We start from the raw sequence: 20172 nt of genomic DNA, 5'->3' as shown, positions 1-20172 counted from the left end.
ATGTATCAATTATGACTTTTTAGGTTATTAATACATAGACACATGTTTGAAATGTATAGATATGTATCAAAGTACAAAAATAAACAACTCTCCACTATACTATACCAGCCATATATGGGCTAGTACAACACATCTAAACAATACACAAATACATGAATAATTAAGCAATACATCAATACACATACAAAATACATCCTTATTAAATCAATGGATTGCTTGCTTAGTTACAAGTCTCACACAAATTACAAGTCTCATACAAAGTACACCAATTACACACTCAAATACGAAGTACACCAAATATATATACACAGTTATAAAGAAAACAAATTAAAAGCCATTATTTTCTTTCACAGTTTCACATTTCAACTTAACCAAAACCTCACACAAAGTAAAACATTTTTTAGACAAAACCACAAAGGAAAGGAAACGGGTTTCCTTTCTCAATTGAAGCTGTCAAACCCAAATGAAACACTCCCGAAACATCAAACCCACAAATGAAACATCAAATTCAAACCCACAAACACTCCTGAATTCGTCACCTTGTTCAGCTCCTCTCCCCTCTTCCTTTTCTTTCCCTGTCAAATGAAACAACCAAACATTCATTCTTGAGATTTCAGCCAAGTAAACACACTACTAGAAGTTGGATTGTACCTATGAAAGCCAAGAGGCAGCAGCCTCGTTTCCTTCCCCTCTTTCTCACGACGAACACAACAAAGCCAAACACCTAGTGATTTCTTCCTTCTTTTTCCTGTCAAAAATCAAACCCAAACACACACCAAAGTCCCATTGATTTTAAAAAAAAAAAAAAAAAAAAGAGTAAAAGAAAACCAGAAGCAACAGGGAGAGTGCCGGAGCAGCCTCCGTCGCATCATGCCTTCCATCTCGACGAGCTCCGCTGCGAAACACCCCACTCGAACTACTACTGCTGTTAGTTTCCTCCCACGAGACCCCCTCTTCTGGCCTTGCCCCTCGCCCCTCACACTTGCATTTCCCTTCGCACCCCGCTATCGGGACTGAAGCAAGCAGCCGAGAAACTGCTTGAGCAGCGCCTCGCTGCTTCCACCGAGATCACGAGCAGCCTCGCTGCTTCTTCCCACATTCTTTCTTCGGCCTCGTCGACCCCTTAGATGCCATCCTCCCCCTCGCGATCGTCAGTCACCGTCGGTAGTCTTGTTCGTCTGTTTCCCTGCTTCGATCGAGTCCTTCCCATCCCCGATCAGAAAAGCACAAGAATCGGAGATGCTTCACCCCCTCCTTGCGATAGATCGACAAACATCGGACCAAAAAGGAACCCTGCCTTCGTGCTTCCTTCTTGGCTGCCGACGATTCGTTCGTGCATTCTATCTGCTTTCGTATTTGTTCATCTTTCGTTCCCTTTGAGGCTTTGACCGATCAAACAAAAAGATGGAACATAAAAGCCCTAATTTCCGTTAGTTTAGGCCCTTAAACAAAACTAGTCCCTCCATGAGTTTTTCTTAACAAAATAAATCCCAAATCTTCGACGTTTGAATTAAAATAAGCATTTCAACCCCTTCACTAGAATTTCTTAACCAAATCAGCGCAAATTTTCAAACATTAATTCCATTTGAACCATTTCAGTCTCTCCCTTGATTTATTTTAACCAAATCAGTCACTTTGGTTAATTAAATTACCAAACTGTCCCTATAGTTTAGTGAAGTTACAAATCAACCCCTATAGTGTAAATTCATTACGAAATGGTCCTGAAAGTATTTCAAAGTTCAAGAAACATGACTTTGCGGTTTCTCACGGCGAGCTTCCCAAATAAACCGATTTTGTACAAGTCAAACTCATGCTTCAAGGGTGAGTGCTTACGGGTCCTTTTTAACAATTTTAATTATTTCGGGGGGGGGGGGGGGGGGGGGGGGGGGGGCGGGGGGGATACATGTGCCTATATACTTGATTATACAAACATTTTATCCTTTTATGCAAAAATACAATAAGTCTAGTTTATAAAAATGTTATTTAACAATGTAACATACCGTTACAAATAAAGTAGTATATGCTTTTCGTATATGTATTATGGTTGTTTTATTGTAAATAACTAGTCCACACAAAAAATTCTACATGATACAAAAATATATGATTTTTATGCGACGTTGTATATCATAAAAAATACGTCATAAAACTTTGTAATATTTCAAGGATTCAAGCTATTACTATGCACATTTATTTATATGTTTAGATACATAGAGTTTATATATGTACCTATGTTCATTACTTTGGAATGTACCTCTTTATGAAAGTGAGTACATTACACTTTTACATACATACCAAGCAAGCATACTCAGATTTTATAAACTTTATACAATGAAATTCATTATGCCTAGTGACTTCACCACAATTAAGTTGGGGCTGAGAGCTATTCACATACTTTAGTTAATGGCTTTTTAGTGAGACTATATTCATTAGCTGATTCTAAACACGTAGCATACCCAAACTACTATAACCATTAATCTTTGAAGCAAGATACATGTAGCACCTGGTTCCTGGTATGTAGTTTAAACTAAGTATTTTTGCATTTTTAACTGGAACTCGACGAGTTGTAGGCCCGACTCGCCGAGCAGGATCGGGATATCGAGCACGTTTAAGTTGGCGACTCGACGAGTCGATATTCCGGACTCAGCGAGTCCGCCAGTCTGGAAGAAACCCTAATTTCGAAGGATTGCACCCTATTTAAACATCATTTTGTGCCTCATAACGGCCCCCATTGCGTCCAGAACACCCTCTCTCGAAGCCCTAACCCTTCTTTAGTAATTTGAGTGCTTTTGGTGAAATTCCTTGAAGTTTTGGAGAGAAGAAGAAGGTAGATTAAGAGGAGAGGAAGAAGATCCAAAATCTTTGTGCAATTTCAGAGCTTCTAGAGGTATTAGACTCGAAACCTTCTCTGTTCCTTCATTATTATCTCATTAACAGCTTATGATAGTCATTTTAAGGCCTCTTCTCGTCTTGATCTTTGAGTAATGAGCTTATAGTGTTAAGGGACTTCAGATCTAGGCATTATTCGGCTCTAGGACTTTAGATCTACTGCCTTTATGGAGCCACATTGCATGGAAGCCCTAGATCTACTCTTTTAGTGTATTTTGAGCCCTAAAACCTTCATTGGTGTTTATTTATACGTAAAGTTGGAATCTTTACGTTATAACCAAGCCCTAAGAACCCAGATCTATGAATGGAATGCACTGGATTCAAGCAGAATCGAGTATATAGTAATTGCATGCATGTGAATCGGCGAGTCGTTCTTCGGACTCGACGAGTCGAGTCGCGAGTCCCCGATTTTTTTTCCCCTGTTGAGTTATGCTGAGTGGGATCAGTGAGCTATAAGTGGACTCAGCGAATCGGAAGCTAGACTCAGTAATGGAGAGACTCGGCGAGTCAATGCCCTGACTCGGCGAGTCAAAGGCAACCTTCTTGCCTCAAGAACAGACTCGACGAGTTGTTCATACAACTCGGCGAGTCACAGGCTAGAGTGTTCATCGGATGAAGATGGGCTCGACGAGTTGTTCATACAACTCGGCGAGTCAAATGAAGGACTATTGGATATCTGTATGTAAGGAGAACTCGTCGAGTCATGCCTAACTAGACGAGTAGGGTTGGGAGTGAGGACAATCGACTAGATAGGGACTCGGCGAGTCGGGTCAACTGGAAGTTGACTTTGACTTTGACTTCTGACTTGGTTAGGGGTAAAATGGTCATTTTACCCTAAGGGCGGCTAGTAGTGTTTGATTGAGTGTTTCGTGGGAATTGCAGCCGGAGGATTTCCGAAGCAACAACAACAGACAGATAGTTCCCGCGCAGATCAGCAGCTACTTCGAGGTGAGTTACCTTCCAGTAGCGGTGGGTCTACGGCCACAATATCGGCCCACCAGTATGGTTTGTATGTTAGGTGATTGTCTTTGTGATATCATCTAGGTTTGCTACTACCTGATATGTTATATGCTAGCATGATATGTGGTATGTGTAGAGTTCGGTTGTTAGGAATGAAGGGTAGTCAGACACCCTAGATACGTCTGATAGTATGTGATGATATGTTTGCATGCTGGCTTGTATGTTATATGCGATAGAGGTAGTAGGAGGGGACCAGTCCTCGAGGTTCGGTTGTTAGGACCGACGGGTAGGTCAGCGCCCCAAAATGGCTTGACACGGGTAGGACGACACCCCAGAATGGCCGCATGGCTAGGTCGGCACCCCAGAATGGCTGTACCGGGTAGGTCGGGCACCCCAGAAATGTCAGGCACTATGTATGTGATATGATTGTATGGTATGTGGTACGATGAGGGAACTCACTAAGCTTCGTGCTTACAGTTTTCAGTATTGTTTAGGTACCTCTTCAGCGAAAGGGAGGGAGTCGGCGCGGTAGCGGCACATCATACACACACACTTTGGTTTTCCGTGTTATGATATATTCTGGGGTTGTACTCTGACATTATTACTATTTTCATGTGATGGGTATTTAGACACGAGATATGTTTATTGAAATGATATGATCGTATGACGTTTTACTAGAAATGTTTTACAAACTACTTAATTCAAATGAAATTTTTGGACGTGAAATTTGGGTCGTTACAATACATATTTATAGATCTATGCGGGGTTGACATGATGACATCCCCACGTTGCTAGCTACAACACCGATCGATCAATCGAAGCGGGTGATAAGTGTCTACAATTGTTACTACAACGTCCAGTGAAACATTGTAGCGGGAACATTCAGTCACATAGCTCGGTTAAAGGACTCACTATAAGCATTAACTGGAATCTCTCACTTTCTCTCTCTCTCTCTCTCTCTCTCTCTCTCTCTCTCGCTCGCTCGCTCTCTCTCTACAAACCATGGGCTTAGTTGCTTTGAAAACTATTTTAAGTATGGAATTACTTAAGCAACTGTACAGTTTGGTTATCAAGTATATTCGAGGATTCTTTACAAAAACAATTTTAAGTACGGATTTACTTATACAGTGATACATTTTGGCTTTCAAAGACTCTTTGCAAACACAATTTTAACTATTTTTATACTTACAAAGAAAATACTTTTACCACTTTTTAAAAGTATTACTGTTGTTAGCAAAAAACCTATAACTCTCACCAACCTTGTGTTGACCCTCAAAACTACATGTATTCTCAGCAGTGTTCTAAAAGATGCACCATGGCGTGAGGCGCGGCGTCGCCATTAAGAAAAGCTTCATAACGTTGCTGTTAGGCGTGGCGCGTGGCAAGGCGTGATATGGCGTGCCATGGCGCGTTATGGCGTGTTATGGTGCGTGTTTTTTCGTTTGAGACACATTTTTTTTGCTCTTTTTTATACCTTTTCTAATCGGACATACAAGTATTGTGTTTTATATTAACTTTCTGTTATTAGTTGTTGATATAACACTTCTAAAAACTAGGTAGATTTGATATAAATTTATATTTATGCGGTAATATAATTATAAATTAATACAAAATCGCCGCCTTACATCACGCCTTGAAAAACGCCATGGCTCGCCATAACTCGTTAAGCTTGAGGCTTGGCCTTTCCGCCACGCCACGCCTCACGCCTTTTAGAACCTTGATTCTCAGGAAATCACTAAGCAGACATTGAAGATAGATTGGATTATAGGTGACCTAGTTTACTTGCTGTTGTATTAAATGCTTATCTGTTAAGGCAATTCATGTACTATTATTATCTATAAAAACCTTGTATTCAAATATCAAGATGGAACACAAATGCTACTTTGTTTATTGTTGTACTTGTGCTATATATATAGTTTACTTGTGATCCACGAACTTAGTTGCACAACCCAATGTGTTCTGGCACATCCGTTGGGGGTGTAACACATGGAACACTCGACTCCTCATAATTAGAATCTCTGCCTGGCCCTGATGGTCATCAGTAATTCAAAGTGTCGTTAGAGCGGGTGCTGCAACCACTCATGCTGCCAAAGTAGGAAAATTAGCCTTCTTGTGGCCCCTCTGATTGTAATAGAAATAAATCGGACCCGAACTCTGGGTGGTGGTAGTATAATACCTGTTGTAGTGACCAATCTTACAACACTTATAGCAGCTTGAACCACCCATCCTACAAAATTTGTCGTGCGTATTGCCACACTTGTCGCAGTGGCCTCGACCCTGTTGGCCCCTCGATTGATTTTCAAAACTCTTGGGTCTCTTCATAATACCCCCAGCTGTCTGCAACTACTCTGTCTTCCTCTTCTGAGGTCCTTTAAATCAATCTCCTATTCTAGGGATCTAGCTATCATATCCTCCAATGTTTCATAGGCTGAGAAGCTAACAAACTCCCTGATATCTGCTCTCAGTGTGTCGTGGTACCGTATATTCTTCATCTCCTTGTCTATGACATACTAGCTACCAATAAGGGTCTTTCTCGAAACTAGGTGGTGAACTCCACCACAGTCTCAATTGTCTGGTGCAGGTCGTGCAACTCCCTCTCCAACTGTTGCACCTCGACAACTGGTGTAAAATCTGCTCGGAATCGATTCACAAAGTCAGGCCAGGTCATGACCATTATAGATTCTACTCCCAGAGTATACCCAACCTCCTCCTACCAATCTCGGGCTTACTCTCTCAAACATCTTGCAACGAACCTCACCTTTGACCCCTCAGGGAAGAAGCTCGTCATTTGGACACACTCCATATCTGCTATCCACCACCTGGCAACAATGGGGTCTTTCACCCTGAAAAACTCTAGTGCCCCACATCCTCGAAAATCCTTGAATGTGAGAGTATGGGATCCATACTGCCTGATAGACAACTCAACTCTAATGTCCTAAAATTGCTCCTCCATCATCTCAATGATCTGCTCCTTGATTGTCTCGAACATCATCGGGGTCGCATAAAGGATACCTCGCATAATCTCAGACGCGATGAACTCATGTAGTCCCTCGTCAATTGGTTCGGTGACAGTGGCTGAACCAGAACCATATACCGAACTTCCTGCTCCACCGCATGTCATCACAATTCTACGACACAGTACATAAACAATCAATACACACACGAAGACTTTCACACTTCCAAAGTTTCTAAAAATCCTCAAGACCCTCCTTGTCTCGGGTATAGATCATGTGCTTTTAGTAGTACGGGACCAATAATACCTTCTGCACCTATATATACCTTCCTCGAGGACCCTCTTAAACCCTCCAAGTTACTTCCCTACTATCAATTACTTCACTTGCACTATAGAGCGCCCTATGCGCTAAAATATCTCCCAGGCTTTCCTATGGTTCCCTTTCCTACCACTCTTTGCCATCAGCTGCAGAAGAGACTCCATCTAGTACCTTCTAACAACCTCACAAATACAATTACAGGTCACCGACACCAGATAATTCTTCGACTGCTAGGTCACACCCTACAACGGTTAGACTCAAACAAGAGCTACACAATAGGATTGAACCTAATCATCTAAATTTATCTAATCCCCATAACATGCAATTTAATGTATTCTCTTAATACTTAGCTGACATCACCGGGGTCTCCAAAAGCACAAAGCAAATAACATTCGAGCATTGAGTAGTCCAATCCAGTGGATCACATTATCAGACCATTCTATCTAACATACGAAATCTATACTAGCATGCAATTCTATGAGCTTAATCGACAAGCAATTCTCATATATTCATATCAAACATATAACATATCACATGTATGGGGTATTTTAGGAAATACTTACTTGAGCTCGACCGATTTCACGCATCACACCCTTTTTCTATATAAAATTACTTTTAGAAAGCTTGTTTTATTTTAATAATATTACCAACTCTTCAGTTTGAGTTCATACACGCTTGAGAGTGTGCTCAAATCCCTTAAACCAATGCTATGATACCAACTTGTAACATCCCAAAAATTCTAAGTAAAAGTTTTTCTTTTAAATTGATCAAAACAACCATTCATTTAATTTGAAAACCCATCATAGTATAAAACATGTCATACAATCATCAGAGTACAAATCAATCAAATCATGTGGAATAGTGGTGGATGAGGTACAACCATGTCGAACACTTCCCTTTGGAACCAAAAGTACGTGAAACCATATACACAAATCTTAAGCATAAAGCTTAGTAATTTTCACCAAATTACCCCATACCATACATACATATCAGTTGGAAGCTGTATCAAATCTATTTCACCTCCAAACCAATTTCATCCCCGAGTCTATTTGAACTCAATTGGTATTTTTCAAACGAACGGGTCTATTTCACCCCGAGCCTATTTCATCTGCGAGTCTATTTCAACTTAATCAATATTTTTCAACTGAATGAGTCTATTTCACCCACATATAATCATCATACAATTATATCAGCAAGAGTCACAAAGACAACAAGAACATACAAGTATATCAACAAGTGTCACAAAGACATATATCATCCTACAAACATAATCCAGTGGGCCGGTATTGATGCCTTCGACCCATGAGTATAGTGAAAAGACACACCTATCAGTCGGTAATCGACTGCTACTGCTCTCACTGCCCAAAATACTGATGCTATGCACTACCTATACAGTTACACAAGGTAATCCCTTAGCTCTTCTTCCAAAACAAGGAGTTTAACCAAAAGTCAACTCAAGCCAAATAGTAAATAGTCAATGTTGACATTAGTCAACTGCCATGTTGTGGCTATCCATGACCACGACATGACCCTAATGCAACAATACAATTGAGAGTTTCCCAGTCGCGACGCCATGACGACCTAAGGCCACACCGTGGGCACTGGTTTTCTAACAACTTAATGGGTTAAGTCATTTTCTTTGATTTTAAGAGCTCAAAAGCTTAGATGGTCCATTCTATGGTCTAAATGGATAAAATTTCCAACTTTATCCATTAAGATAGCCAAAGAGGACAAGATCGTATACCCTAGGTCCAAATAAGGAAAAATACAACAATGACTTAATCATTAATCCATTAATCTGAAAAGTCCTTAACCAAATCACTCCATAAGAGTTCCCAATACAACATCTAACATAAAGGTGGGTGCTTTATAAACATGCATGTCTAGAATTTATTTTATGTTAAAATGAGCTAAAAGTGACCAAAACTTATGTAAGGCTAAGAACACCAACCAAATTCTAGATCTACAAGATATATTGTTCATAGGACTTAGGAGATTCATAAAGTTGCAACCTTTATCACTTCAAACCAGCCAAACATTTCTTATGGACCAAAATATGCTAAGAAACTAGATCTAGAACCAAAGAATCATCAAGATAGAAACTTGGGGACTTACAAATGGTCCAGAGAATGATTGCAAATATAGAGAGGAGTTGTTGCTTGATCCTTGGGCTAACACCTTCTTCTTCCTTCAAAATGCAACAAAACACCACAAAAAGCTCAACACTCAACAAGGGAGGCTAGGGTTAGGGATTCTGATCTAGAGAGGGTAATTGAGGCTGAATGATCACGAAACCCTAGCCATAATGTCCTTTAAATAGGGCCGAAAGCCCAAGGATTTTGATTTTCTCAAAAACCAGCTACCACGCCATGGCAGGCCATTAAATCCAGCGATCATGAAAACATCGCCACACTATGGTGAAGTTTCACCACGACGTGGCCACCCAAGACTGAAAACTTAAAATATAATGAAACGAATCATACATGAATGGGTGTTACATAAACACTTAATAATAAGATATTAGAAGTAGAGTTCTACCTAGTAAAATTAGAAGTAGAGTTCTACCTAGTAAAATTGTCCTAGTTAGGTCTTAATTTATTTTCACCACACTTGTTAAAAAGTACTAATTTTCTTGCCTTACGAGTTGAACAATAAATTCTAATTAATAAACCTATAAATTTATCTTTATTGCTTTAACAATATGACCACCAAGTATTACATGCAATGCATCAGGTTTGAACACCCTTGTGTCTAATATATGTTTTACATTTAGTTTTAGTTGGTAGACGATACTATTATTATTAGAAACACAATGCTTCAATATTAACTTCAATAAGCAAGAAAATAACCTTACCCGATTGATATAATAGTCATCGGTCGATTTCTCACCCAAAAACATGCATGCAAGCAAGGAAATGGGAAATGAGAAAGAGACCAAAGATTGCCAATGACGCATTAGAAAAAATAGAGATGGAATTGGAGAGGCACCAAAACCACAAAGAACACAAACCGATTAACCAGGAATTTTAACTAGAATTTCAATAAATTAGATGAAGTTTCCACAACAATTTATGGTACTAATTTCCCATGAACAATGTTAGTTAAGGATTTTTGGCAATTATGTGATAGACATGGGTTGGTGGCTGATGTTTATATCATAAGGAAGCTTTTAAAGAATCATTGATATTTGCATTTGTCATATTTCTAAAAGTTATTGGTTAGAAAATTGTTTTGGAGGATTTAAACATGATATGGATTGGGAACTTTCACCTTTATGCTTGGATGACTATATTTGAGAGGATGATGACTATTTCGATTAAGCCTTCTTTTGCAGGCTATAAGAAAATGAGATAAGAACATTCAATTCCCTCTTAATCCAATGTGATAAATTCTTATGTTGTGGCTATTATTGGGTTTTGGAAGGTGAACGTGAAAGAAACGGTGAGAAAGATCCGCAAGAAGATGTTTTTAGATGAGACTGACCTCTTGGTTGTTTCGGATACTGCTTGTGTTGTTCTTGCCAATATAAGAGATGTGAACCTTTTCTTAATGTTAATAAGATGTTACGTAAAGAAGGATTTTTAGACATGGAATGTAACTACATGGAAAGACTCTAGGTGTGGTTGGAGTTTTGTTCCAGAAATAATTTTTTGGACATTAAACAACATACAAAGAATAAATATTATCGAAATAAAAATAATAACAAAAACTTTATGATCAATGAACGAATGGTTTCGATGAAGAAAGAAAGTCTTCCATGAGTGCTTGGACCCCAAATGCTTTATAAAAAGGATATCACTACTTGTGGTGAAGTCATCTGTTTTACATGATGATGAGTGGGAAAATATTGCGTGTAAAAGGGTCTGTAAATGAAAAATGTGAAAAGCTTAATCTCAGAAGTTTGTATTGTGACTATTCAAGGAAAGGTGTAAAATATTAGGGTACGAGAGTTCTTAGGGTGAGTGCCTTATTTCGGTGTCGTGGAAACGGATTGCTATAATGAGTAGAGTAGTCATGGTTCTCGTAGTGAAGGAGATGAAAATGAAGGAAACAATGAAGATGAAGAGGGTGAATTTAAAGAAGAGGTGGTCTTTTGTAATGATCATCCTGTTTCCAAAGAGTACTCTATTCCTATAAAGGATCATGATGTGATGGTGTGGTGGATGACATCACTTTGGTAGAGGGTGATTCTCCAATAATTAAGGAAAAACTAAATTAGGTGATTAGGTTGAGAAGGACTGAAGGAGAACCATATTCTTCAAAAACTTCAGTAAGGCGAAGATAAAGCTCACTCTTCAGTCATTTCATCCCAAAATGCAGGCTTCGAAGCACCCCATCAAGGCCATTAGGTTTCTCTTGTTCGACTGGAAAGAAATTTGGATTCAACTAAGGCGGTAAGTGTCTCTTATGCTCGAGAGTAATCAAACTTCTCGGCTTTAGAAATTGCTAAGCGAAATGCTTGTTTTTTTAAATTCTTTTTTAGAAAAATGAGTTCAAGACAAACATCTAATTTTCTACTTAACAAACTTTATTTTATTTTTAGAAACAATGCATATATTAGAACCAGTAAAGCTTGAGCTTCAGTCCAAACGAACTGAACCAAGAAATCAAACTCGACAATATGTAACCAAGAGTTTTAGAGTTTAAAAGGTACCGAAAAGTATTTAAAAGATTGCTTCTATAAGGTATCTACCAGATACCTTGTTGCCTAATAACAGAAACCAAAACAGAATAGGAAGGAAGAAAAGAAAAAACTGCATAGCAACAGCAGCAACAAAGGAAGATAACAGGGGAATAAAAAAACTTGAACTTTACTTGCTCAACAAGAGTTTTAAACACTAGAGAAAAAAACCAAAAACAAACCTAAAACAATACCCTTATTTATACTAAAAGATATGGAATCCTAAACTAACTCAAATACGGCTAAAAATAGTTTCCATATAAAATTCCCAAAATGCCCCTGAGGGCCAATTCCTGAATTACGCCAACATTTTCCATCCTAATTCAGGAACCGAGATGTTCTTCACTCCTAATAGACTTCTCATTTCTTCAAACTTCACTTTAGCCATAGATTTTGTGAATATATCAGCCCGTTGTTCAGTAGTTCCCACATCTTGCACAATGACATCTCCTTTCTCAACCAATTCACGTATGAAGTGGTATTTTGTGTCTATATGCTTGCTTCTTCCATGGAACATCGGGTTCTTCATCAGTTCCAGAGCTGATTTGTTGTTAGCATACAACACTATAGGGCTGATCCTTTTTCCGGTTAACTCTGCAAGCAATCTTCTTATCCAAACTCCTTGACATGTGGCACTAGTAGCTGCCATAAATTCAGTTTCACAGGATGAAAGTGCCACACTTTGTTGCTTCTGTGAGTTCCATGTAACAAGATTCTCATTGATATAAAATGCCATACCTGCTGTACTTCTCCTATCAATCACATCTCTAGCTAAATCACTATCTGTATAGCCTATGACACCATATTCTTTACTTCTTCTTACATATTCCAAACCATACATAGTTGTTCCTTTAATGTATCTTAGAATATGTTTAACAACTTGAAGGTGTTTCTTAGTAGGTTTTTTCCATAAAACGACTTACCAAACCTACAGAATATGAGATATCCGGACGGGTGTGTGTAAGGTATCTCAAACCACCAACAATGCTCCTATACTTCGTGGGACCAACGGGTTCTCCTTCTTCATCCTTTGTTAACTCTAGCCTCGGTTCCATTGGATATCTACATGGGTTACAATCATGCATACCAGCTTTTTCAAGCACTTTCTTTGCATAAGCAGTTTGCACTAATGTAATTCCCCCTTCATATTGAGTTACCTCTATGCCCAGGTAGTATGTCAACAACCCAAAATCAGTCATTTGAAATGCTTTGTTCATTTGTTGCTTAAACAATTTCACATCGTTATCACAACTTCCTGTTACAATCAGATCATCAACATATACCCCTACTATGAGAAGGCTTCCCTTCTTTCTTCTAGTGTAAACAGCATACTCTTGCGGACATCTTTTAAAATCTAGTTGCTTCAAGTATTTGTGCAGCCTAGAGTACCAAGCCCTTGGTGCTTGGCGTAAGCCATACTAGGCTTTTGATAGTTTGTAGACTTTCTTTGGCTGATTTTTTTTCAAAAACCCTTCTGGTTGTGAGACGTATACTTCCTCCTCTAAATCACAATATAAAAATGCTGACTTTACATCAAGGTGATGTACTTTCCAACTGGATTTTGCTGATAAAGCTAATATGATGCGTATAGTTTCAATTTGAGCAACCGGAGCGAATACCTCATCAAAATCAATTCCGGGTTTTTGTACATAACCCTTGGCAACTAACCTTGCTTTGTGCTTTATTATATTTCCATTTTTATCTCTTTTGAGTTTGAAGATCCACTTAAGACCAATGGTTTTTCTCCCTGGTGGTAGTTCTACTAGGTTCCAAGTCTTGTTTCTTTCAATCGCATCTAATTCAACCTTCATAGCTTCTACCCATTCTTTTTTCATACTTGCATCAGAATATGTCTTGGGTTCCTCAATATCTTCCATTAGAAGTAATGCTCGCTATCTTAATAAACATCATGAAGTGTTCGATACCTTAACGCACCATCACTTGTTGAGTCTTCGCTACCTGTACTTAAGCTTGTCGAACTTTCTGGAGTAGTGGTGGAAACTTGAGGACTAAATTGACTTTGCTCGCTCCATACCTAATCATCTTCTTCGTAACCTCCTAAGTCAGAATTTTCATCTTCTGTCATGTCATTTATAGTGAACCCATCAAACGTTAAACTTACACCTAGAATGGGTTTTATTTTTATTGCTTTTTCCCATGTCCACTTTGCTTCTTCATCAAACTTTACGTCCCTGCTAACACGAATCGTCCCTGTATCTGGATCAAGAAGCCTATAAGCTTTTGATCCTTTTTCAATGCCTAGATGAACCATTTTGTTGCTTCTATCTTCAAGTTTCTTTAGGTGTGTATTTGGTATTCTCACATAAGCAATGCAGCCAAAAACTCTCAAGTGCTCAACTTGTGGTTTTCTTCCTGTCCACATCTCATATGGGTTGGAATCTTTAAGAGTTTTTGTACTCAATCTATTAAGAATGTAGACAACATGACACACAGCTTCACCCCACAATACTTTAGGTACATCCATGCTTTTAAGATTGCTTTGTGTCATCTCAATTATAGTGCGATTTCGTCTCTCCACAACCCCGTTCTGTTGTGGAGAGTATGGTGCCGTGTATTGTCGATTAAGACCCATTTCATTACACTATGAGGTGAATTCACTTGAGAGAAATTCCCCCCACGATCAGTTCTTAATGTCTTTATTTTCTCTCTAACTTCTGTTTCCACCTTTTTTTGAAATTCTTTAAAAAACTTTAGGGCTTCATCTTTAGCTTTTAGAAGGTAAATCCACATTACCCTGGTGTAATCATCAACCAGTAGGAGGAAATATTTATTTCCGGCTGGTGTGGTTGGAGTGATAGGACCACATAGGTCACCATGCACGAGCTCTAGCCTTTTTGAAGCTCTGTACATTGTACTTGTTGGGTAGGGGTTTTGGGTTTGCTTTCCTATCAAGCAGCCTTCACATAAACGTGTGGGGATGTTTATTTTGGGCAAACCAATAGCCAAGTTCTTGTCTGACATTTCCTTGAGCGTGGTGAAGTTCACGTGTCCCATACGAGCATGCCAACGCCATGTCTGATCGGTAGCTTCTCCAAGTAGACATTGAGACTCAACTTCATTTAAGATTATTTTATAGAGTCGATTTTCAGATTGCTTTACCTTCATGAGCAGTCGGTTCTTTTCATCGTGGATCCAAAGGAATAAGCTGTGCATATATATTCGATCCCCTTTTTCTGCTAGTTGTCCCAAACTGATGATGTTACTACATAACCTTGGTATGTAGTAAACACTTTGAAGCACTCGATGTTCTCCGTTCTTACATTGAAATACGATAGAACCTTTGCCTTCAATCCGTACTTTGGAACTATCTCCAAACTTGACATAGCCTTGAATCGAGCTATTCAGATCACGAAACTTGGTTTTATCCCTGGTCATATGGTTACTTGCTCCATTGTCAAGATACCAAATCTTTGACTGATTGTTGTTGCTTCCTAGTGGTGTCAATTTTGGATTAACTTTTTCTTCATTTAAGAATACTTCCTCAGTTGTCTTGATCTCATGGATTGTTGCCAAGAGAAGGACTGGTTCGTTATCAATTGGACCTTGAACCATATTAGCTTCTTGATTTCTTTCTTTTCGTGGATTTTTACATTCTGCTGCATAACGCCCGAATTCTTGACAATTATAGCACTGGATTTTGCTCTTGTCTCGATTTTCGTTCGTTCCATGAGTATTCTCTCGTTGCTGGTTATTACTACCTCTTCCTTGGCCTCCACGGTATCCACCACCTCTACCTCATCCTCTACCTCGACCTCTTCCACGGCCTCGATAATTGTTTGAGTTTCCTTGGTTGTTTTTGTTAGAGGAGCGGGACTGATCATGGCTTTGTTTCTTACTTCTTTCGGTCCATTCTTGATGGGTGAGCAGAAGCTTCTTTTCTTCAACTTCAACATGCCCACGAATTCTCTCCTCATGAGCTTTCAGTCGCCCTACAACTTCTTCAGAAGATATAGTATCCAGATCTGCGAATTGCTCAATGGTTGAAGCTATTTGAAAAAACCAAGACGAAACTGCTCTTAGCATCTTCTTCACCACATAAACTTCTTCCATATTGTCTCCTAAGGCTCGAATGTTGTTGACTATGTTGCTTAACTTTCCAGAAAAGTCATCAACTGTCTCCGACTCCTTCATGGTTAACACCTCAAATTCTGCTTTGAGTGTTTGTACTTTTGTTGTTCTTACGCGATCAGAACCCATGTAGAGAGTCTTGAGCGTATCCCAAGCTTCTTTTGTTGATTCCTTCTCTGCCAAAGACAGTAGAATTTCATCTGGTACTGCTTGGACTATGATGGCTATCGCAAGCCTATCCTTCTTTACACTAACCTGATTATATGGGTTTTTTGGTTCGATGGCTTCCCACACTTCTTGAGCCTGCATTGCTATCTTCATCTTTATGGCCCAGACAACATAATTGCTCCTGGTCAACAGCGGGTATTAGAGAGAGAATGAGCCATCTTTCTTTTGTCCATCCATGTTAAGGCTGTTATCAATGGGGTATTTTTTTCAAGCTCTGATACCAAGTGTAAGGTATCTACCTGATACCTTGTTGCCTAATAACATAAACCTAAACAGAACAGGAAGGAAGAAAAGAAAAAACTGCACATCAACAGCAGCAACAGAGGAAGATAACAGGGGAATAAAAAAACGGGAACTTTACTTGCTCAACAAGAGTTTTAAACGCTGGAGAAAAAAACCAAAAACAAACCTAAAACAATACCCTTATTTATACTAAAAGATATGGAATCCTAAACTAACTCAAATACGGCTAAAAATAGTTTCCATATAAAATTCCCAAAATGCCCCTGAGGGCCACTTCCTGAATTATGCCAACAGCCTCAACATGATAGTCCTATGATTAAAAATTAACATTGCGAAAGCAATAGCTTAGATATTTTGAATTACACGAATTAAATCCTCCAAAAACTAGGAATCGATCAAGATTGATAAGTTTTCCTCATTACTATTGATACGAGTAAAAGCATGCCCACCTAAAGAAAGATCCCAGAAACGACCATTGATGATTAGATTACTAGAAGCCTCTGCTGAAGAATGATTAAAAATTGATCCCAATCTCTCCGAAGCACAAAATACTACATTGAAATCACTAAAAACTATGTAATTGTTAGGGTTCTAGTCCGTAAAGTAATAATAGAGTGCCATAAATCTTCTTTTCTTCTTTTTTCCTAAGGAGCATAGACCTAAGGAGCATAGACGTTGATCAAATAATATTTAAGTTTAAAAAAACCCACTCACCCTCAGCATTTAACATATTATCCAAACTAATAATATGAGACTATAATAAAAATGAAGGATCCCACATCGAGAGTAAACCACATGAAGGACCAATCGCTGAGGTAGAAGAAAAATTAAATAAATAATTACCCCATAATCTCCTGATTTTGAAAAAAAAAATTAACACGAGTTACTTGTAATCCCAAAAAATTATTCGAGTACTTATTGCAAAGGCTAGAAATGGTGACGCACTTGTCCACACTGGTTTTCTAAGACATTATATTCATTTTTAACATCGTTCTCACTAATTGTAACAATTTATTTTATAAGAGCTTGTTTACTCCCTTTTAATTCATACCCGAACACCTTTTCTATTTCAATATGGGATTTGAAAGTATCAATCATAAAACCACGAGTCAGTAGGTTTTTTCAGGGGCGGAACACAACCCTTGTAACTAGGGGGGCCAAAACAAAGATTATATTAACAAAAATGTAGATTATGTAGTATTTCTATAAAATGATTCTCAAATGAGGTTGATATTTAAAAGAAGATTGCTTTACATAATATTTATGAATGAAATTAAATTTTCTAACTAAATTATAATTTAAAGAAATTCAAATATATTATACCTTTGATTTACAGAACATGACATGAAATATTGTTTATACGTCAATAGATTTAAAATATTAAAATGAAAGATTGCGAAATTATCCTATATTAATTTTTTATGAGAATTATAATAAAAAAATATGTTACTAAAATATTTTAAACAAATGTATTAATCTACATGTACGATTATTGAGAATAGTATCTTTAATTTATATATAAAAATAAGTTATTAGAGCAACTCCAACGAACCAGCAAAATGGTGATTTGCCGGTCAAAAAACTCCAACCGGCCGCTATATTCAACAACAAATTGGTGATAATGAATAGTATCCCACCAAAATGGTGAGACATTACTCATGACCGTCAAATATATTAACTAATATAATATTGATTATATATATATATATATATATATATATATATATATATATATATATATATATATATATATATATATATATATATCCTATTCTAATAAAAGAATAAATTTAATCTCATATTGACAAGTGTCATACAATTAGAACTCCTCATTAATGTTATATATCACTTATCATGCCACTTGTCAACCTATTAATTATCCATTTTAAATTTCAAATTTGAAACTTCCACTCTAATTACATGAAATTAAAATTGATTATGCATTTCAAATTTCAAATTTCAAATTTTAAATTTTTCCACTCTAATTATATTAAATTAATAATTGATTCTTCATTTAAAATTTAAAATTTTAATTTTCTCACTCTAATTATATTATATTATAATATTAATAACATTAGATTGAAAAATAAAATAAAATTAATGCATATTATAAGATCATATAACTTCACATATTTATTTAAATCAATGATTATAATTTTATATAACTAAAAGAATATCTCTCAAGTAATAATTTATCTAAAATATCAATTAATAATTTTGATTTTTTGATATGAAAATTTAATTAATTTTGTAACCGTGGTTCTCACGGGTTATAAACTAGTATATATATATATATATATATATATATATATATATATATATATATATATATATATATATATATATATATATATACTAATAGTTTATTTCATAAAGTAAAATTTAATGGTAGTGAGTGTGCTTGTTCTTGCTTTCTTCATGGCTGCAATGTTTCTTCCTTCTTCTGGTGATGCCAATTGCTAATTAAGTTTTTTTTGGTTACTCCAAGGATCCAATTGTTAAATCCTTCAATATTCTTCATATTTTAAGATGAAAACAGAAACATAATTTGGAACACTGAAAATTAGGAAATGGAATTGGTGATTTCAGTTTCTTCTTTCCTCCGTTGACTAAACTGTATTTTGCTCTTCAATTTTCAAATAGAAAACTGAAACGAAAGTGGCAAAGGGCACTAGACAAACTCTTTTTTCTGGTTCTGATCATCTTGGAGTGAATGAAAATTAAGATGGACAATAGAGGCTATTCGATAGAGTTGGGAAACTGGGAAATGAAACTATGGATTAAAAAGATCAAACGGTGGGGAATTAGAACAAGTTGTGGTTTCATATGAATATCCAACCGCGGATGGAAGTATGGAACTATTTCAAGAAAGATAATGATATCTATAATAATTTGATAAATAAATAAACATAACAAATATTACTTTGCAACTAATATATTGATTATATATTTTTGATGAGATTTTTTAGTGTGTGGTTGGAATGGAAAAATGATTTTGTGTGAAACTTACATCATTTTAGTGTTTTTTATAGTGTCAAGGTTGGAGTTGCTCTTAGCATATGAAATTATAATAATTTAACAATAAATTCATATAAATAAAAGTAAATAAAAAGGGAGGAAAAAAAGTACCCATGTTGTATTGGGGAGAGTGTTTTCTTTTTTCCTTTTACAACCCTAGGATAATAGAAAAATGCGTCAATTTATCTCCAATTTTTGGAGTGTTTTCCTTCGGTTGACCAACAAAAGAGACAAGAAAGATGGAAACATGTGAATCAAGAGAAGCAAAGCAACGTTGGAGAGGCAAGGTATGAAGGTGTAGCCACGATGGAGAGTTGAAGCAACAACGGTGCAACAGTGGCAATTTAGTGTTTATTTATAGCTTTTCCTTATTGTTTTTCGGTTATTCACAGAGTTGTCCACTTTCTTCTTTATTTTCTTGTAATCTCATATGTTTAGAATCAGATTTTCTTCATACGTCCCTTATTAGTATGCCAAAAAACAGGGGGCCATGGCCTCCCCTGACCCCTTAATGGATCCGCCACTGTGGAAAAGAAAACTTTATTGTTGAAAAACTTCATTCTAAAGACCTATATACATAGCATATTTATAGTAAAGGAAAAAGAGTTTGAATCGTAGTCTAAAACCAAGAAACAAAAATAATAAAAGCAATTTTCCTAAAATGCCCCTATGGGCTTTTTCCTGAATTATGCCAACATTTTCCCTCCTAATTCAGGAACCAAGATGTTCTTCACTCCTAATATACTTCTCATCTCTTCAAACTTCACTTTAGCCATAGATTTTGTGAGTATATCA

The 20172-nt window shown here is 37.1% G+C and overlaps 1 long non-coding RNA gene across 1 annotated transcript; it reads right to left on the bottom strand.

Annotated features, from left to right (window-relative positions):
* Window positions 1-311: 311 nt before the first annotated feature.
* Window positions 312-1424, bottom strand: LOC122194751 (uncharacterized). Its single transcript, XR_006184496.2, has 2 exons — window positions 652-1424; window positions 312-575 (listed from the first exon to the last, which is right to left on the bottom strand). It is a non-coding gene; the product is annotated as an uncharacterized LOC122194751 (long non-coding RNA).
* Window positions 1425-20172: the final 18748 nt, after the last annotated feature.

The sequence above is a fragment of the Lactuca sativa genome, chromosome 6 (genome assembly GCF_002870075.4).
Source record: "Lactuca sativa cultivar Salinas chromosome 6, Lsat_Salinas_v11, whole genome shotgun sequence".
Classification (NCBI taxonomy): domain Eukaryota; kingdom Viridiplantae; phylum Streptophyta; class Magnoliopsida; order Asterales; family Asteraceae; genus Lactuca; species Lactuca sativa.
This window is presented reverse-complemented; position numbering and strand designations above follow the sequence as displayed.